This window comes from Lissotriton helveticus, chromosome 4_1 (genome assembly GCF_964261635.1).
Source record: "Lissotriton helveticus chromosome 4_1, aLisHel1.1, whole genome shotgun sequence".
NCBI classification, from domain to species: Eukaryota; Metazoa; Chordata; class Amphibia; order Caudata; family Salamandridae; genus Lissotriton; species Lissotriton helveticus.
Genome location: NC_136063.1, coordinates 1,400,873,853 through 1,400,896,207, shown reverse-complemented (window position 1 = coordinate 1,400,896,207; position 22,355 = coordinate 1,400,873,853). Strand labels below are relative to the sequence as shown.

Genomic DNA, 22,355 nt, shown 5'->3' with positions numbered 1-22,355 from the left:
TTAGAGCAAAACTAGATAAGAGACCGAATTAAAAAGGGGGAGATTTAAAATACTTAAAACTCATAAGCAGTCATTGTTACAAAAAAAAAATGAATTTTCAAATACAAGCAATGTGCAACATCCGCAAACTTTGATCATAAAGTGCAAGTGCAATACAGTGCAGTCCAACCTGGAATAAAGTGCTAGTGCTAAGAAATTTACAGGAATTTAGATATTACACTTATGACTTGTTGATTGAATCTACCAACCTTTCAAGACTGCTTTTAAAATCATATAAATTTAGCTTTAGTATTCAATCTGATTTCTAACTTACCCCCCCCTTTATCTCCTCCAGATTCTCAAAATACTTCCAATTTCTTTCAAAACTCCTGACTGCTCCCACTCTACTAGCATAAGCTTTTTCAAAATTCCTTGACCTCCTCATTTTATTAAGCCATTTTAAATGGGATGGAGGCTCCTTAGATTTCCAGTTTTGGAGTATTAGGGAGCGAGCAACTGCACAAGAAATAAACACAAATATTTCCTCATCATCTTTAAGAATACCTCTATCTTTGGATATACCAAAGAGGGCCAATTCGGCTGAGGGTAATAATGCTTTCCCTGTAGCCGCCTCAATGTCTGTGAATATGGCCTCCCAGAAAGATTTTAATTGCGGACAAGTAAAAAAAAATATGAAGCCAACCCCCCTGGCCAGCGGCCTTGTATCTAAAGCACTTATTCTTGACCTCTGGGAACCTTTTCTCAAGTGCTTCCGGGGTCCAGTACGCTAGCCAATGGGACAAGAAGGCCATCCTCTTAAAATTAGCGGCACGTAATGATTTATAGCCTAGCAAACTTATGATTTCCCATTCCTTATGTGTTAAGTTGCATTGTGTTAGGTTGGTTATTTTATCAAGATGGCTGTCCACGATGTCTAATTGCCCGGCACTGTGGAGCCTCTTGTACCAATTTCCTATGCCGCTAATTTTAGCCTCATAAAGGAGTGTTACCAACTCGCCCGTTGAGGGGAGAAGTCCACCAATAGTTCTTCTCAAGAGGTGGACAATTTGTAGATATTCAAAGGGCGTTGGTCGCCCGGGAGTGATTATTCTAGCCAGCACTTCTTGCCACGAGATGATTCTATTCAGAACATAGAAGTGCCTTAATTCCTGAAATCCCAAATTCTCCCAATTCGATATTTGACTATTACTAATTTGGAGACCCAGACAAAAATATTCTCGTAAGCTTAAAAACTGAGAAGCTGAAGAACTAAGATTTTTCTTGAAAATGGACTGTAATCTAGATAAATATTCTTTCAAGGTCTTGTATCTCGTCCTTTTAGGGAGTTTTGCAATCTTTAAAAATACCTGGGTTTGAGAATCGGACTCTTGTATCATTTTTACTAAGAAGAAGCTATCTTGATTGTTTTTTGAGCCTATCAGAGCTGCCACTAGATCAAGAAAGGCTGTCTCGTAGTATGTTTTTAAGTGTGGAAGAGCAAGCCCCCCCTGCTCAACTGGAAGTTGGATCACGGATAGCTTTACCCTTGGGGTTTTACCCCCCAAAAAAAAACTTCTGATCATAGATTCGATATCTTAAAAAAAATGGAATTCAATTTAATAGGAACGTTACAAAACAAGAATTTTAATAAAGGTAAAATCGACATCTTGATCAGAGATAACCTACCAATCAAGGTAAGAGGGAGTAGAAGCCATTGGGAGAGAAGATTCTTGATTTTATTCTTCATTCTCACATAATTAAGGAGATAGAGCTGATTATAATTGCAGGTCACATATATGCCTAAATATCTAATAGGGTCTCGGCTTGCAGCCTGGACACGCAAACACAATGGGAGATGGCTGAGACTGGTGTTTAAAGCGAGAACCTCAGTTTTTTAAGCATTTATTTTGTAACCTCCTATTTGTTCATATGCTTTAAATTCTTTTAATACAATTTCTATATTCTCCTTGTTTGGCTTTACGTAGAGGATAATATCATCCACGAAAAGCATAAGCTTCGACATCCCGGAGATAGGGGGGAGAATGTCGGGGTTGTTTCTAATTTTAATAACCAAGGGTTCAATAAAAAAAGTAAAAAGAAGAGGAGATAAAGGGCAACTCTGCCTGGTCCCGCGATTGACTTGGATTGAACCAGCCTTTTCCGAGTTTATTATAACATGTGCTGAAGCACCTTGATAAATTTTCTGCAGCATCTTAATCACTTGTTCAGGAAACCCGAATTTGGTAAGGGAATAGAACAGAGTTGCCCAATTAACTAGGTCGAACGCTTTTTCCGCGTCGACCATTAAAATATAGGCAGGGGTTGAATTAACATTGAAATAGTCTAGTGCCTGATTTAAAAATTTGGTGTTGGAAGCCATAACACGGCCTGCTATAAACCCTGACTGATCGCTATGTTTGACTTCTTGCGCAGCATACATAAAACGATGGGCCAAGATTTTCATTAGGATTTTATAGTCCGAGTTCAAAAGGCTGATCGGCCTATAAGAATTAATATCTTCTGGACTTTTGTCTTTTTTAACAAAAGATATTATTGTGGCTTCCTTAAAGGACGCGGGTACCACTCCTCCTAGCTTGATGTAATTAAATAGATTCATTGGGTGGGTTACTAGCTCTTTTAAAAAGGTTTTGTAGAATTCGATTGGGAACCCGTCTTGCCCACAGGCTTTCGTCCCTGGTGTTGCCTTAATAGCATCTGCTATTTCCCCTGTATTAATTTCAAGCCCAAGTTGTAGAACCAAGTTGGGCGTAATCTTAGGAATATCTATGTTCATAATATCTGACCTTCCCCTACTTGATATTCGGTGGTGTATATACAACCAAAATGGTCCAGAAAAGCCCTTTGGATCAGACTGTTATCTACTATCTCTTGGCCGTTTATCGGATCTCTTATTTTGACTATCGCGGCAGACTCTTGTTTTTTTCTCACAGACTTCGCCAAGAGCTTTCTTACCAATTGGCTATTCTCGTATATCCTTTGTTGGAAGGTTCTAGAACTGTTAATCTCTTCCAGTACAAAGAAGTCCCTTAACTCCGCCTTTGCTTGCTCCAGGTGGTTCGGGCGAAGGAGGAACTGTAAAACGTATTCTTTATCTACAGCCTTTTGGAGCGTAGATATTTTTTGTCTCCTCTTTTTAGCCTGGGCAGATGTAAAGGATACTATCTGGCCGCTCGCTGCCGCCTTAAATCCCTCCCAGACCGAGAATGGTTCTGCCGAGTCATTGTTGATATTAAAGTACTATGTGATCCATTCTCCATAATCAACCACCCAGTCCTGGTTCTGGAGCAGGGTACGGTCCGGCTGCCACCTGGACTGATCCCTGCCCCTACCTCCTAGATTAACTTCCAGCTCGATCTTCCCATGATCAGAAAAGGGATTACATCCAATAGATGAACTTAAAATCTGAATCGATCTAGATATCAAAAAGTAATCGATTCCTGATGCCATCTGGAAGCGGTGTGAGTAACAGGTAAAGGATGTCCCTTCTGGGTTCACTGCGCGCCATGGATCTATAACTTGGTATTCTAAGATAAAGGCACCCACAACCTTTTTAGGTCGAGCGTCAGCGAAAGACCTATTGTCAGCCGTATTTGGGAATGTAGACACGAGAGGGGCACGAGCGCAGATTTCACCTCGTGGGCGCGCACGGCGCCGTGCCCCTCTCGTGCCTCATTCCCATGCGCAAACACACTCACACAGCCACACTCACGCATGCGCACATACACAGCCACACGCATACACAGGCAGGCACACACACACTCCATACACACACGCACCCCCCCTTAAACAGACGCACGCGCACACAGACAGACACGCGCACACACAGACAGACACACGCACAGACACACTCGAACACACACAGACACACGCACGTACACCCCCCATCCACTTACCAGGCTCTTTCTGCGTGTCCCACAGTCCGGGTGTTCTCTGCACAGCCGGGGTACAGAGCTCCCAAAACCCCCCTTCTAACAAAGCGCTATGCACAGCCGCGACCTGTGGACTTCCCCAGGTGATCCAAGGAAGGCATGCCCGGGCCAGCGGACTTCCCCAGCTGGTGCAGGACAGACATGCCATCAGGTGCCAGCGCGCCCGGCTTACCTTCGGCCCGCACTGCTCTGCTGCGCCCTTGCGGGGCTCGCAGCCGCCGCCTGGGACACCCTGCTGCGCAAACACCATAAACCGAGGAGGACCAGGGTGCCAAGCTTCAGCAAAGGTGCCATGATGCGCAGCTTTCAGCAACCGCTGCGATCTGAGCACCTCAGGCGCATGCGCGCGGACTGCCTGCAACACTTCCAAACTACTCCTGCTTCTCTGCTGTCCGACACGCCCCCAACTTTCGGGCACACCTCCTTTTCTTTAGGCTGCGCCTCCCAAACTTTTCGACACGACCACTGTGCGTGGCTTCATTGTCTCCCCACCTTCTCAAAGTGCCATTATAGCTCGATTCACGCCCTCCTCGTACATCAGGTGCCCCGCCTCACCTTTCTTATTTGTTGCATTTTTTATATAGCGCGAACTCGACCTGAAGGTATTGGAGCGCTTTACCTTTACGTGAGCACCGTATTATTTACATTACACATTCAGGCACGGGGAGATTAAATCCCCTCTGTACGTTGAAAAAGGACCAGGCACGTCACACTTAAAATGTACGCGCCCTCACAATACACAGATCCAAAACTTGAGCCTCCGAAGTTATTTTCATCCGTTTCATATTTAAGGCCGGAATCGGAACGTCGGCTTTTTTCACGTGGAGGAAGGTGATTTCATTTCCAGGTCCCAGCGTAAATCACTACAATTCACCAGTGCGGCAGCCGTGTGCTTCACGACGCAGCACTAAATATCCGCAAGAAACTGTCTAGAAAGTGCAGCGTTCATAATTATGCGCTTGTGATCGGATGTAGTAATTTGTAAAAAATATGAAAAGAAAAAAATAATTCATGGAAAAATCCATACTGCAACTGGCGAAATCAGCGTCTGTGTATTATCCAATACTAAAGAGGCATCGATTGTGTGTAATATAGATGCTTTATGTAAAGATGTCCCTATTGCAAACATTATTTCGTTACTGATTGGCCACGCTTTCGAAAATTAAGAACTTTTTTTTTCTATGAAGCCTGATTCCGCCGTTTTTGCGTGAGCTGTAAAAGAGGATGTTGGTCAGTTAATTGACTTCGGAAGGACGAACGGCTGAGTTGGCCCAGTTTTGATGTCAAAAAGGTTAGGCTCTGATGGCAGCAGCGGGAGTTTAACTTTTAGCCATTGCTCTGTTTGCATTTACCTTTAATATGCTCTTTTGATTGTGAAAATTCACATGCAATGCACATTGTACGGAACTCAGAAGGAAAGTACTCAATCAAAGCGGTTATCTCTAACGAAGCTGACCCTCAAAATATGTATTTCTAGATCTTTCCTTTTGTGTTGATACGCCACTCAGACCTTGCTATTTTGCATCAGGTCGCATGCTGTTTATTTCTTCTACATTATCACTCAGCACCACCACAGCAACACTCAGCACCACTACAGCATAACTCAGCGCTACCCCAGCATCACTCAGCACCACCACAGCATCACTCAGCACCACCACAGCATCACTCAGCACCACCACAGCATCACTCAGCACCACCACAGCATCACTCAGCACACTACAGCACCACCACAGCATCACTCAGCAGCACCACCACAGCATCACTCAGCAGCACCACCACAGCGCCACTCAGCACCGCCACAGCGCCACTCAGCACCGCCACAGCATCACTCAGCACCGCCACAGCATCACTCAGCACCGCCACAGCATCACTCAGCACCGCCACAGCATCACTCAGCACCGCCACAGCATCACTCAGCACCACCACAGCATCACTCAGCACCACCACAGCATCACTCAGCACCACCACAGCATCACTCAGCACCACCACAGCATCACTCAGCACCACCACAGCATCACTCAGCACCACCACAGCATCACTCAGCATCACCCAGCACCACCACTCAGCACCACCACAGCATCACTCAGCGCCACCTCAGCACCACCACAGCACCACTCAGCACCACCACAGCACCACTCAGCACCACCACAGCATCACTCAGCACCACCACAGCATCACTCAGCACCACCACAGCACCACCACAGCACCACCACAGCACCACCACAGCACCACTCAGCACCACTCAGCATCACCACAGCACCACCACAGCATCACTCGGCACCACCACAGCGCCACTCAGCACCGCCACAGCGCCACTCAGCACCGCCACAGCGCCACTCAGCACCGCCACAGCGCCACTCAGCACCGCCACAGCATCACTCAGCACCACCACAGCATCACTCAGCACCACCACAGCATCCCTTCCGCATCACCCAGCACCACCACTCAGCACCATCACAGCATCACTCAGCGCCACCCCAGCACCACTCAGCACCACTACAGCACCACTCAGCACCACCACAGCATCACTCAGCGCCACCCTAGCATCACTCAGCACCACCACAGCATCACTCAGCACCACCACAGCATCACCACAGCATCACTCAGAGCCACCCCAGCACCACTCAGCACTACCACAGCACCACTCAGCACCACCACAGCATCACACAGCGCCACTCCAGCATCACTCGGCGCCACCCCAGCATCACTCGGCGTCACCCCAGCATCACTCGGCGTCACCCCAGCATCACTCGGCGCCACCCCAGCATCACTCGGCGCCACCCCAGCATCACTCGGCGCCACCCCAGCATCACTCGGCGCCACCCCAGCATCACTCGGCGCCACCCCAGCATCACTCGGCGCCACCCCAGCATCACTCGGCGCCACCCCAGCATCACTCAGCGCCACCCCAGCATCACTCAGGGCCATCACAGCATCATTATGCGCCACCACAGCATCACTCAGGGCCATCACAGCATCACTCAGGGCCATCACAGCATCACTCAGCGCCATCACAGCATCACTCAGGGCCATCACAGCATCACTCAGGGCCATCACAGCATCACTCAGGGCCATCACAGCATCACTCAGGGCCATCACAGCATCACTCAGGGCCAACACAGCATCACTCTGTGCAACCATTCAACAACAACTGGTTCTAATATGTTCTCTGAATGTTTCAAGCTTTATTACAAATGTCACAAAAAGATGTTAATATTTCACTTCTGTTCTTGGATTTTCGTCACAATAAAATACACTGAACATAATCTTCACACAAGTTATTTACAAAAGTTTAAGCTATTGCCATTAGAAATTACAATCACTTTTATTTAAGTATTAATTATGTAAAAAAATTAAAAGCCAATGTTATTTGTAATATCAATACATCTAAGTCACGTAAATACAAAACATGTTGCATTACAAATGCTATAGGTGTCACATTTGCGAAAGTTATAACGATTGGCATTGTAAATGACAAAGCTATTAATTTAGCTATTTTCAAAACCAACACATAAATTTAAAAAATGGTCATTTACAAGACCAATAGCTCAAACTTTCCTAATGCGAGACCTATTGCATTGCAAATGCTTGTTAGTATTAGGTTTTAATTGTTTCTTATTTTTATTGGAGGTGTCTTTTTTAAGTCTTGTATGTAGTTGAAATCTCCTCCCATGATAATCTGCCCAGGACCCCCCGGGGAAGATCATTGATTTCTAAAATACTAGACACCTCGTCGGATATTTGCCCATAATAGTTTACAAAGTTCATTACTTTCCCTTGAATTTTAGTTGCAACCCATAACCATCTACCCTTAGGATCCCTTCTTATTTTTAAAATTTCACAGGATAGTCTCCTAGAGAAGTAAATTGCAACGCCTCTCAGAGCTACCCCAGCTGACGCAAAAAAAAACACATGAGAGAAATATTTCGGGATGAATAAATTGGGGGTGTTGCTTTTTAGATGGGTCTCTTGGAGAAATATCACATAGGGATTCTGAGAGACTGCCCATTTAACGAGGGCGCCATATTTTTGTTTATTTAAAACACCATTGGCATTAACTGATAGGATACTACATTTGTTCATTTCCATAATAAAATTCTCACATTTTTAACTTCTACATTCAAGATTTGATACACACCCTGCCTATGACTTCTGCTCTTTTTTGCTGCTTTCACTCCAACCCCCTCCCTCCCTCTCCCCTAGTGAACCCCCACCCTCCCCTGGAATGTGGCACCTTCCATCCCTCCCACGCTGACCACATTTCCCCCCCCTTTACTGACCTGGGTGTCTTCTTGTCACACCCTGAGTGACCCTAAAAGCCCAATGCCCCCTCGACATACAGACAAGAAAATTGATTCTGTTCTATTGCAGTACCGAAAAATACAACTAATTTCCACTTTTCCCCAAGCTCAACTGGTATAGTGCAACAATCTGATACTTATTGCTCAGACATTTGTCTCTGAAGAAATTTCCTTAAGGAGAGACTGAGCTTCTTCAAGGTCGGAAAACATATAGAACTTTCCCTTCACAAGCACTTTTAACTTAGACTGCTGAGCGATTGAGGCTTGGGCGCCATTCATTTTAAACAGGTGGAGAATTTTGACGAATTCTTTCCTGCGGCGCGCTGCTGTAGCAGTCATATCGGAATTTTTTTGCATTCAATTGTATCAGTAACAGAAAATTGCCTTTGTTGAAATGCCTTAGATAGAATCTCTTCCTTAATCCTATAGTCTGCGAAGTTCATCAGAATAGTTCTAGGAAAAGTTGAGTTTGCGAACCTCTGCGCTGGGACCCGATGAGCTCTCATAATGGTCAGATCTCCCTCAAACTCTGGTAGTACTTTTTGGTGAATAAAGGAGTTAATCCACTGGAGCGTATTTGAGCATTCCAGTCCTTCAGGTACCCCCACTATCCTAAGATTGGATCTTCGGGAGTGGTTCTCAAGCTCCTCGAGTTTGTTTTCAAGTTTGCTTTCCAGGAGGCTCTTTTTACTTGCAGTCTTCTTGGCTTCGATTCTTGCTTGATTGATATGATCTTCAAGAGCCGATATTCGTTCCTCTGCCTCGTTTAATCTGGTAGGGAGTCCTTGCATCGATTCTTCAAATTTCTGCAGTCTAGAATGCAAAGCGGCTATCTCGACTTGCTGATTCAACTTTATCTCGCGAATCTCATCCAAAATTAAATGTAACATCTCGCGAATGTCCATTTGATAACTCATTTCCTTTTCGGGGCTGCCCCTTTTCCCATTTTGAGGAAGCTGAATCGCTGATGCTAAGATTGCAGATGATGAGCCCCTTAAGTCCCCTTCTTGAGGCAATCCGGCAGGTGGGCAAAGGGGAGGTTAAAGAGCTACAGCTGATGAAGAACTCTGCTCGGATAGTATCTCAATTCTTGGATCTTCACTGATCATGATCGGACTTGCTTCCGTTTCGGATACTACAACACTTAGTTGAAGCCTTACTGCCGCCACGGAGCCGCTTGACCTAAACGGTGAAGGAGCTACAGATGTAGTCTTTGTTATAGTCTAAGGCAATTGCGCAGGGGAGTCATTCACAACCACTGCTGCTGGAGGCCAAGCTGGAGTTTCAGGATTATTTTCGAGCAGGGCCGCTGATAATTGGGGAGTGCGCGCTGTCTTTTTTTCAAATAAGGGAAAGTCTCTTAACTCCTTCACTCTGCTCATATATTTCTCGCCTGGAGCTGGCTCAACCCCCGCATCATTTTTGGGTGATGCTGAGGTATTTTCCGTCACATCTTCCGTATGGCTTCCTCCCACATCTTTTTCTCCTACTTCTCCTGGTTCTCCTACCTTTTCATTGGGAGGAGGGGTTAAAGTGTTGTGGCGTTCATCTTCAGAGCTTTCAGGCATAGAGTCCTTCCCCAACACAGGAGAAACCGAGCTTCCTTCTCCTCTTTTTCGCCTTTTCCCTTTCTTTAGCGGCTAACCGTGCAGCTTTTCTGGCTAGGGCTAAGCGTGTTTTACTTTTAAGACTGGCTGTTAACTCCATTTTAGCAGTTTTATTTACATCCTCACTGTCTTCACTGTCTTTCAGTTGCCTCTCCATGTACCCCCTGCGCAATTCAAGATTATATCGAGTCCGCGGAGCAGAACAACAAAAGCAATCAGTCTTTATGTCCCTTTTTTAGCTCCCCCTCGCCTCACCTTTCACTTGAAAAATTAACGCTGGACAGAATGCTAGACAGCCTGCCTCTCCGCTTGTTTCTCCGGGGGGGCTGACGAGGACCTCCTTCTGGAAACGGCTTTGGAATACGATCTACTGCTTCATGTTCTAGCAGCCACAAGCCGCGGATCTTGACTGAGGTAAATGCGCCAGAGCAGCACCTCGCACGCAGCCACAGGGGAGGTGAGGAGGGCGCTCCGTCAGCTTCCGAACAAAGATTATTTTCATTGATAGTTAATTTCACAATTTATGGCTTGCTCAGCATAACATTCACTGTCGGCTACGTCTACCTCGAAGGAGGAAGAGAGGAGCAGGGAGAAAAACTCATTGGCAAAGAGAATAGGTCATCCCTTTATAATATGAGTACCTTTATAGCAAGACTTGCCAATGATGTTCTGTAAATAAAATATTTAAAAATACTGGAAGAAAAGCAAACCGATATTTTGTGGTATCTCAGTCAACCACTTTTCACTCGGGGAAACTCTGAACAGAATTTAAGAAGTCTAAGGAAGTGTCAAAATGTAAAGAGAAATGCTTGCCACTGCCTAATCCACTTAACACACGATTCAGAAATGTGAACCTCTGCAGTAGCCTAGGGAGTAGATTTATGGACCTCTAGGAGAAGTGTCATGCTAAGTACAACTTCTGCCTCAAATCCTCAGCTCCATAAAACCTGTTGCTTTTATGCATTATGTGGAATTCAGAAGTTAAAAAAAAAGAACCCTTAAAGTCTGCTCTTTAGCCATACCTTAATAAAAAATATCTTTGTTGCTGTGCTTTTGAAGGCAAGCTAGGAAGGATGGGGAGCAGCACAACATTAGGGAGGGCTATGCTACTCTGCGAGACTCCACAACACTGTTTTCCACTTCACTCTACAGCACCTCACTCTACGCCATTTCACTCTGACATTCCACTCTACGCCATTCCACTCTACGCCACTCCACACTATGCCACTCCACTCGGACACTTTTCTCTACTTTACACTATGCCATTCTAGTCTACTCTGCTACACTCTACCACACTCCACGGCACTCCACTCTTTGCCCCTCTACTCTATGCCACTTCACTCTACTATATGCCAGTGCACTCTACCACGCTCCGACATTCTGCTCTATGACACTGTACTCCACTCCACTCTAATACACTTTACTTCACTCTACGCCAATGTAATCCACTCTACTCCCTCCACTCTATGCCCCTTCACTCTACGCCCCTCAACTCCACTCTATGCAACTCTGACACTCCATGCCTCTTTGCTCCACGCTGTGCCACTCCACTCCATTCCGCTTCACTCTACCAGCACTCCACTTCGCAGCACTCCACTCTAGCCAATGACACTTTACTCCACTCTTGGCCCCTCCACTCTAAGCCACTTCACTCTACTCTACTCCACTTTATACCAGTCCACTTCACGGAAATGTGTGCCATTTTACTCTGGGGCCACTCTATAACACACAACGACACTCCACTCTACGCCACTCCACGCCACTCTACTACACTGCACTCCCCTCTATGCCAATCCACTCTGCGCCACTTTAATCCACTCTACGCATCTCCACTCCACTCCTATCCTCTCCACTCTTCTCCAGTCTGCTCCACTTCCCTCCACTCTAGTCCCCTCCACTCCACTCTGCCATTCTGTGACACTATGCCACTCTACGACACTACTCTATGGAATTCCCTCTACTTGACTCTATAGCACGCCACTCTGACACTCTATACTATGACACTACACTCTAGGCTACTCCACTGTACGACACTCAACACAATTTCCTCTATGTCACGCCATGATACTGCACTCTGTGCCACTCCACAGCACTCTTGACACTCCACTTTATGGCTCTCCACTCTACTAAATTTTATCTACACCACTCTACGAAACTGCACTCTGGCGCTCCACTCTACAATACTCCACTCCACTCTACAACACTATACCTCTCTACTGTGACACTTTACTCCATTCCACAACACTCAGGACACTCTATGCTTTATTCCACTTCACGCCACTAAATTCTACGCAACTCTACACCACTCCCTCTACGTACCCCTCTCTATGACCATCTACTCTACTATATGCCACTCCACTCTATGAAACTCTATGCCACTCAACACTGACTCTTCACTCCACTCCACGATACTACACTACACTCTGACACTCCTCAATACTCTCGTCTACTACCCTAACATTTTTGTCAGTCATGGTTTACTTCCACCCAACCTAGCATATAGAAGGGGGCTAAGGGTCAGACCACTTTACCATTGGCTACCTTCACTTTGAGCAACTGCATCAAGCCTAGGCACATTGTTCACTTCCACCTAGAAATAGTTCATTTCTCTTCACTAATAAAGCTTGTTTAAAGTGTGCCTTTGTATTTTATTCATTTTGTCTATTACATTTAATTACCAGCTATTTCCATTGTGATTTTATTTTTGTCTGTTTATTTTCTTCAAGTTGTTTAAGTAGCATTGTAGATGCCAGCGATTTGATTGTTTATGTGGTGATTTACTCTTGTCTCCTTAACAAATATTAATAACAAATTCATGGCATCACTGAAAGTCTTATTATATATTAAAAAAGAAATCACTAGTAGAATGGCCACTCCAGTGAACATTTTTAAATGTATTTCAGTACTGAAAGCACATTGCATATTTATGTTTAGCAATGAACATTAAAACAAAATTACCCATCGCAAGTCTTGCCACGGCCAGGCCTATTGCCTTGGCCAATGCTTATTATATTTCTCAGACAGTCTCGTGGAAACTGTCACGGTGTACACAAGGCCGCATCAGGCAGGCTTTGCTCTCATACTATAGGTACAGCACCAACAATGGATCAATGTTTTACAAAAGTCATAAGTGTAGAATTGGAGGCACCAAAATGTGCAGGCAGAATAAATAAAATAGCTGACACACCATTCGCAAGGTTTCTTGAGATCTCTGTAACCTGCATAAAAACCTTCGTTCCGACAACAGGTAAAACTGTCTGAGCACCAACATTTGATATACTTGTTGATTGTTTTTTATCCTCAAGTAGTGCATAGGCTGTTCATGTTGCTCTGTCATTTCTTTACATTGCGTAACTTCAGTTTTATTTTAATTTCTAAACTCACAATTCCAAGTTTCAGATTATGAAGGAAAATGCTAGCATGACTTAACATGCACCTGCTGCGAAAGCTTGGCATGTTATTTCTTTGACATAGCCGTAACTAAAGTGGGCACCCACTACACCTAGTGATGGATAATTGGCAATATTTCTGAATTCTCGCTCCATGAGAACCTGATTGCGAATGTTGCAAGGAGCGGCCGCTAGGGAAATGTAGTGGTGGGGCGGGGGAATTAACAAAAAAATAAAATAAAGAAAAGAAAAGCTCACTTACCTGCTAGTCGCCGCCTGTCCTCCATCCTCTTCTATAGTCTCCAAGAAGCAGAAAGCACACAAGCTCTCAGACTCCCGTAGCCAATCATGACGCTGCTGTCACCAGCATGACTGCAGCGTCATGATTGGTCTGAGCGCCCTGGTTCGGCGCTCAGACAGGGACTGGGAGCCTGTGCATGTTCTCCACCCTGCCTTGCAATACAGCCAGATGGAGAACATGCTGAGTGCACATGACGGAACCGTCACGCATACTTATGGTGCAGCAACCACTCCTTGTTGTGAGGATCGCCAAACCTGCCCTGCCCTAGTCTGTCTCGGGCTCCGTACAAAAAACGAAATAATAATAGCGTAATGTTATTAACTTTGTGTTATTTTATTTTTTCTTTGAACTCTGTAAGGCGAATCTCCTCCGCCTTAGCAGAGGAGCCGCGGCTGAATGTTGTCCTTTAGATCAGGCATGACAGTGCATCTTTCTGCTTTCCCATTGTTACCACTTCTTTATAAAGTACCTAGAGTGGACTTTGGCTTCGCTGAAAGGAATATTTCTCTCGTATTATCTTAGCTGTATCATTCCTCCTCCTATGCATGAACGACTAGCTTACCTCTTAATTGTATTCTCCGTAATCACACAATATGTTTGAAGTAAAGTAGACAGTTTTGTAAGTTTAAATAGAAAACACCTTGTCAGTTTATGGCTTACTTTTTTGTGTTTATGGAGGCCGTCACAAAGAGATCGAGTGATTTGGTCTGTTATGCATGTACATCCCAGAGTTAATAACTCAAAGTTAACTTACCTGAACGATGACTGTTCCCCAGCCCTCAATTCCCACTCATTTCTGACAGCTTGCAGTTTTCAACCGGACAGCTAGCTGTAAATTGCTCATTCATAATAAGCAAGCACTGGCAAAGCCAGTAAGTACTTTGGTGTTGGCTGCCAGCCTTTTGGCTTTGTCAATGATTGTGTTTTTCTTTTTTCATTTTTATTCAAAATTGTATTATTTAAGAAGATGATGGGCAAAAAATGGCTAAATGCAAAAGTATGTAACGCCATAGTAGTCCCTGGTACTGAAGGAAATGACTGTGCTCCTTGTAAAAGAGCAGTATGCTGTCACTCACAGTGAAGTTAGTCAGTGATTTAAGTGGGCTGACCCATTGTGTTCCATGCTGCGTGCTGTAATTGGAGGAAGAACAATGTGAATAACAGAGCAGTGTAATCATAATATATAATTTTAGTGAAATCAAAAGGTAATGGCATTTTCATATTTTGCTTCTTCGTTTGAATATACGTTATTCCTTTTAATGTATTCCTTTAAATTTTATTTATTTAGGTAACATAGTCATGGACCCCCATAGTAGGCCAGACCTCGTGGAGCCCCAGGGGTCTTCGGACCACAGATTAAGAACCACTGCTATAGATAGTTAAATTGTTGAACTTTGATCCTTGCATTTCGCTTAAAATTATCTTCCAGTCTCCCTCATTGCAGTCTATTCGAGATCGGTCGATCATTTCTCGTCGGTCTGACGAGTCTGAATTCTTTTTATTAATGTGTGCCTTCTAAAGTGGAGTTCACTCCGCCTCTTCTCCTGTTTCCTATGGTGAGCAGTAAGCGTAGAATGCTGTATGTAGGTGATTCTCTGGAGACTCCCTTACCCCAGGTGTACTGTAAGGTCCTGAGTATTCTACCACATCCATGGAACTTCTCTTTGGACACCCTGTGATTCTGCCTAATTTATTTGCGTGTTTGTATCGCGCTGGGATCGACTCCCGAAGGAGTATCTCCGCGCCTTTGGCAGCCATAATGCAAATAACGAGTACTGGCAGTGAATTCTAGCAGTTTTGGAATAGGAAAGTTTTTAATTGTTTCCTAAACGGGAGTGGTCCTTACAAAGTCTCAAAGTTAGTGGGAGACTATTCCATAGGGTTGGGCCAGCAACTGAAAGGGCTCTGTCTCCTTGTCTTGCTTTTTTTGCTCTAGGAACACGCAGCAAGGCCTGTTCGCTAGATCTCAGAGAGCGCGTGGGTGTGTAAAGAGAGAATTTATTGGACAGATAAGCAGGGCCCTTCCCCTGTAAACATTTATGTATTATACAGCAGGTTTTGAACTTCACCCTCTGTTTGATGGATAACCAGTGCAGCATGGTCAGAAGGGGTTTAGAGGGGGTGCGAGGGGGCCGGTTTAGAACAAGGCGAGCAGCGGTATTTTGTACCACCTGAAACCTGGAAATTACTGCTTCATTTGCTGACAGTAGTAGCCCATTGCAGTAATCCAGGCGACTCAATACTAGAGCCTGCACCAAGGTTTTTCTGGTAGAGTCTGGCAGCAAAGGAAATACTTCCCGTAGCATCCCAATGATATGGAAGCAGGAACCCACCACTTGGTTGCCATGTTGTTTTAGGGAGAGCTCCTGGTCTAATCGGACGCCGAGGTTTTTCACCACCTGCTTGGGCTCGGGGAATGGGCCCAGATCTTGAGGCCACCAGTCAGGGGTACACAGAAGTTTAGCCTCACCGAACAGCAACACTTCCGTCTTAGCAACATTACATTGCAGGAAGTTAGATGCCATCCAGTGAGCCACTGCCTTCATCCCCTGAGCAAAGGAGTTCCTAACCTCAGCCGTGAGGATTTTAAAAGGAAAGAGGAGTTGGGTGTCATCCGCGTATGACACTGGGATGAAACCATGGGACCTCATGATGTTGGCTAGGGGGGCCACATAGATGTTAAAAAGGGTGTGGCACCCCCTTAGAGATCCCCAACTCCTCTGACCGATAAGCACCCAGGGTGACCCTTTGGGTGCGATCTGTCAGGAAACTCCTCAGCCAAGCCAGCGCCTTATCTTCCAGGCCAATGTTAGCTAGCCTGGTGGTCATGATGTTGTGTGACACGGTGTCAAACGCCGCAGACAGATCCAACAGAACCAGGATAACAGAATGGCCTTTATCCTGGAACATGTGTAGATCGTCTGCGACTGACAACAAGGTGGTCTCGGTGCTATGTCTTGGCCTAAAACCTGACTGGAAAGAGTCTAATCCACCTACTTGTTCAATGTAATTCGACAAATGTCGATTTACAAATTTCTCTATAATTTTGCCCAAAAAGGGGAGGAGAGAGATGGGTCTTCGATTAGCCAGTTCCGTCCAGGGAATAGCAGTGTTTTTCCTCAGCGGTCTCACTAGCGCCCTTTTCCAGTCTATAGGAACCTCCCCTGTACTAAGAGAGAGGTTAACTAGATTCTGGATTCCTGGCCCCAGAACTTCTGCCAACCTAGGCATGATGCGGGCTGGGATGATGTCCTGAGGGCTACCGCTCTTAATTTGAGTGACCAGTGAGGTTACGTCTCTAAGGAGATGGGGGGAAAGCTTGTAAGGCATTGAATAGGTTGCACCTGTTGTGCATTAGTCTGAGAGATGTTATCATCTGCTCCCGCAGCTGTATTCGAAGCCACTATCCTTTCATAGATTGCATCTATCTTCTTCATGAAGAATAGGGAGATCTCATCACACAAACCTTGGGAAGCAACCTCTGCAGTCTCACAGGCTACCGGCCTGGTAAAAGTTTGTAAGATGTTATACAATACTTTAGAGTCTTTCCCAGCCTCTGTTAGTTGTGCTGCAATATGATTTTTTCGAGCAGCCCTAATGGCCTTATGGTACAACTAAAGGGAGGATCTGTGAAGTTCTTTATCTTCCAGCCTCCGAGACTGTCTCCACAGTTTTTCCAGTTTTCTGGTTTTTTGTTTCAGCGATCTCAAATCCTCAGAGAACCATATTTCTTGCCTATTAGCCAGGCGGGGTTTGTATACTTTCTGCGGGATAGTGATATTTATTGCTTCCCTAACCGTCTCCTCAAACCTATTCAGCTCAGTTGTTACATCTTCTGTAGAGTTTTTAAACAGGGGAGCTTTATACTTGTCTCTGAAGGCTTCCGTGGTTAGTTTATGCCAAGGTCTCCTTTTGGTAGCCAAGGCGATCTGAATTCGTGGCTTATCAATGACAGCAGTGTAAAACTTTAGGATGAAGTGATCTGTCCATTCTACCTGGGTGGGTGTCCTACATTTGGTTAACGATGAATTGGACATAACTAGATCCAAAGTATGACCTGCCTCATGAGTGGGTCCATGATTGATCTTTTTCAGTCCTAGAGAGTCCAGGTCCATTAGGAGGGTTCTTGCCTCCATACACTTCTCTGACTCACTATGGACATTGAAATCCCCTACCAGAAGAAAGTCTATAAGTGCAACAGAAAACTTCCCACTCGGGCCCGGTGGGCGGTACACCAATGCACCCTTCCTTTGTTCCCTGGGGGTAGAGCTAAGTTTAAAAATTAATAGTTCCATCTGAGGAGTACTAATTTCCTCAAGAATGACTATGTTCAGTTCCTCCTTGTAAACAATTGCTCCCCCCCCCCTATTTTATTATTGCGGTCCATCCTGGCTATTTCATATCCTAATGGGATACCCAGTGTAATAGCTGGAAGTGAATGGGGCTTAAGCCACGTTTCTGTTAAAAAAACAGAGGTCGGGTTCCTCCGTAGATATAAGATCCCAGACCTGGGTGGAATGCTTCACTAGCGAACGAGTGTTACAAAGTAGGTTTTTGCTCCCCAGGATGGGGTTGTCCCCTATGACATTTATCGGGACAGTTTCTCGCACTTTAACTTGCAATGCAGCTGATTCCCATAGTTGACTTATTTCCTCCACACAGAGGTCAAACTGTGTATGGCATGCCTGACAAGCAAACGGGCCTTCTAGGGGAGTTTCTATGGTTGTATCACACACAGTTGGGAGGTGATTACGTAGCTCTAACAATACCTGTGAGGTATATGTTCTCCGGTTGTTATAAGGGATTTCGAGGATTTTTGATGACATCGCCATACCCTCTTGCCCCTAGCCCCGTCCTGTCGCGGACGGGCGCAGACGGGCTGGTCTTCGACTCGTCTTAGGCGCAGGAGTAGGCGCCACCCAGCGCGCCAACGCTGCGCGCTGGAACAGACGAGGGGCTAAATAGCCCTGAAATGACCAAGGGCTAGAGCGCTAACCGCTAGTCTTCCTGTGTGGCCTGTCTCTGCCCCGCCCTCCACACACCGGGATTGGCTGCCGAGCGTGCAGGCCCGGTTCAGGGTTCAGGAGGCAAAGAAACTAAAACAACTCCTAGCAACCTCGGTGTTTGCAAGTAAGTGGTAATAGTTACAGCGTGCCACTAAATTTCTACCAACATGTGATGAATTGTACTTTTAAAATCAGAAGCAGTAAATGGTGACAAATACAATTTTTAAAATCGATCTCGAGCTATCTTGGATATTTAAAAATAAGCACAGCGTAGCTGCTATAAGTGCAATGATAGGCGTCAAGCGGGGTCAGGAGAAGCTGCCACCAACTCCTTACCGCAAAAGTCGGTGCCTCCTCGCCGCCTAAATAGCTCTGAAATGACCACGGGCTAGAGCGCTAACCGCTCGTCTTCCTGTGTGGCCTGTCTCTGCCCCGCCCTCCACACACCTAAGGCCTTAAATGTTGGCAGGCCTCCATCATTTTAGAGGTTTTCAACTTTTCAGTTGCTGCATGCGAATCTATCTCCCTTCGGTGCAATTATAGCAGGGATCGAAACTTTAGGGACGCATGACATTTTAGTGGCTGCCTTTCTTAAACTCTGCATCCTGCAATTTTTGGTCCTTCTAGGTAGTTGTGGTCTTTCTTCCCAAAACTCTTTGAGACGCATGTTCACAATTGTATATAGTAGAAATTCCAGTGACACATAATGCGCTTTAATAAAGGGGAGTTAGCAAGTTATCACATGGCCAATAAGTGTAATTATGATGCTAGGTAATAAAAATCATAGTCTGGTACTAATAAGCCTCCCTCCAAAGCAAGGAGTCAACGCTTAGGCAATGGTACTCTGTCCTTGTCCAGACCAGCAAAAGCAAAGTAGTATCCAATTGTTTAAATATCAGGTATGCCTATTAATATGATAAAATGGCATAACAGTTGGAATAAAGCCACATTCGTGCCTGTGGTCTCCTGTCTGTAACCGAAATGGGTAAGACTTTCCAGAAAGCAGCAGTGCCTTTAAGTGACACCAGTACTGCCAGTGTTGCCCAAGGCTGTATCAGCAAACTATATTTAGATTCCGAAGTAACTAAATGTTTGTTACTCCCATTTAATGGCGTGATCTGATATAGACTACACCGTCTCTTCTTATTTGGACTTGATTGGGAAAGATTTAGACCAATTTACTTTCAAGCCCAAGACCACTCTGAATTGCTTTGGGTGTCAATGGCCTGATCTAGTCAAGCGCCGGGAAACCTCAAGTACAATAAAATGTCATCAGCTTATAATGAAAAGGTATGAGCTATGCCTGAAATGAGTAGGCCATTTCTTTTCTTTGGCTCGCACTATTTTTGCAAGCGTTTTCATGGCCAGTGCGAAATTCAGTGAGGATGTAGGGCTCCCTTGTTTCGGTCTGCTGTTCATACTGGGTGTCTGAAATCACTTGACCAGTTTGGACCCTTGCAGTCCGCGCAGCATACAGCATCACGATCAGTTTCACCATGGTGTCTGCAAAAACATTTCTTATAACATTTAACAAATTGAACTCCAGCTACCATTTGAAAGACCTCCATATCCACAGCAAACATCACTGGACCATGGGACCATTGTTGTTGTCAGCCTAATTATATAGAACAGGCAACTCCTATTTGTGGAGGTATTTCAGCCTGGTAAAAATCTACTTTAATTAAAGTGTATGATGGGTGGTAATATCCTAAATATGTGCTTGGCTAAGGGTTTTGCAATCAATGTTCAGTATTGATAATGGTCTGAACATTTGTTTATATACGCCTCTGCCATGTTTAAGAAGGGAGGCTATCAAGGCTTTCCTTGATATAGGTGGAAGCACCCCTTTCAGATATGCAGTCTTGTATAAAGAATAAAGCCTTAGTGCCTAGGTATCCATATAGTTTAGGGAAACAAGGGTCTTGGTGAGGCCTAAAGTGGTCCTCTTAGTAGCTTTGGCTACCAATTACTAGGAGTGTTACTCTCTAGAAGTAAAATGTAAACTGAATCCTAACCGGACTCAGTAAGCAATGTATGTGTGGACACAAGCTTTTAGAATGACATCACATTTTATTAACATCATAAAAAGGAGTATCATTCAGTTATTTACAAGTAGTTCTGGTGCTCACACATAGACAAGTGGAGGTGCGTGAAGTGAAGGTGCTCTTGTGACAAATGAAAACACTTTACATCACATTGGAAACACTGTACAAAACTCCTAATTAAATTAATACAGTAAAGGAGTTTTGATTGTGAGGTCGACTGCATTTCGATCTTATAACATTAAGATCATCATCAGGACAATTTGTGTGAGCTAATTGAATCTAAAGAAGAGAAAACCACATAATTTGAACCTGTGTCCATGTATATCAACCCACAAGCACTTAGTTAGCTAGTCCTGAAGACAAAATTAGGATGCGCGGTTTAAAAACTCTTGAAGTCAGGAGGGAGGACTGGGTAGGTCAGTGAACCTCAAACAAGAATCTTACAGAACCTATATACATGTATATTAATCCACAAGAACTTAGTTCGCTAATCATGAAGACAAAACTAAAGTTTGTGGTTTCAGAATTCTAGACGTAAAGAGGGAGGACTGTGTGGGTCAGTGGACCTCCAATATGAATCTTCCAGAACCAATCATATTTTAGGAAAAGTGGCAGCGAGCCAAGAGTAGTGGAAGAAGTAAAGCAGGAGAATGCCAAGAGTAGTGGAAGAAGTAAAGCAGAAGAATGGCAGTTCACTGGTGAAGCGAATAGGCCCTGGGTGACGGTAACGTAGGAGGAGAAGGTTGAATCAGAGAGGCGGGTGCTACCAAGGCACAGGAAAGTGCTGCGTGTGAGATTGCTAAGATCCCATGCAAGGGGAGTGGTGGGGTGAAGCACGAAGGGCCGCAAGGCGAAGAGCAAGATCCAGGATAAACTTACTTCCAGAAGGATTCGATCGGCGTAAGCCACGAGGGGCTGGAGTATAATGTGAGAACGCGTAGCCTTCTTGCAGAGATCTGTGGAGCAGGGGAAGGAAGATTAGCGCCAGAAGGGCAATATACGGGTGGTGTGCTTATTTACCAATGAGGCACCACTATTCTCATTCAAGAGAGGACCCAACATTAAAGATCATTTAGTCAGAGCTCAAAAACCATCCAGAAAAGATAACGCCTTACAGTCCTTCCTTGGTCTACAGCCTGTAACAGGCCACTTCAAATGTGGTAATTGTGCTGCATGCCCTTTCACTAGCAATACAAAAATCTTTCAGTATGGCAATGTCACAAAAAACTTGGATTTCTTTTCAAATTGCAACTCTACCAATGTAGTTTATTATACTCAATGTCCTTGTAACCTCCCTTATATTGTCCAAACTACGCAAAAAGTAAAAGCAAGGATATGCCAGCACCGGAGGCAGAATTTGTTGTCAAGTCACGACTGCCCCTCTCGTGGAACAATACATGGAAAAAGGACACTCGGAACAAGATCTTCGGTGTCAAGTAATCAACATGGTTGATCAAAACAACAGAGGTGGAGACCCAATGCCCATCTTAAACAGACTGGAATGTAAATGGATGTTTTACTGTCGCTCAATAGAAAATGGTCTGAACACAGTTGACGAATGGAACATGATTCTGTGAGCATTCCCTGTTATTGCTCCTCCAATACATCTGCTCATGAATATGCTTTTCTCTCCCCCTTTTGCTTTTGGTATTAATAATTGTAATATTGTTTGTATTCACATCTGTGTTTTACTGTAACCTCAGTTCACTCCCCAGGCCAATTCAATGGCCAATGTCCTCCTTGGTTTTTAATTTAATATGGCCATCGGCCGCAACTC

General features: G+C 44.8%; 1 protein-coding gene across 1 annotated transcript in view; it reads left to right on the top strand.

Annotated features, from left to right (window-relative positions):
* RNF144B (ring finger protein 144B) overlaps positions 1-22,355 on the top strand; it is a 274,575-nt gene that overhangs the window by 166,474 nt on the left and 85,746 nt on the right. The window lies entirely within an intron of this gene.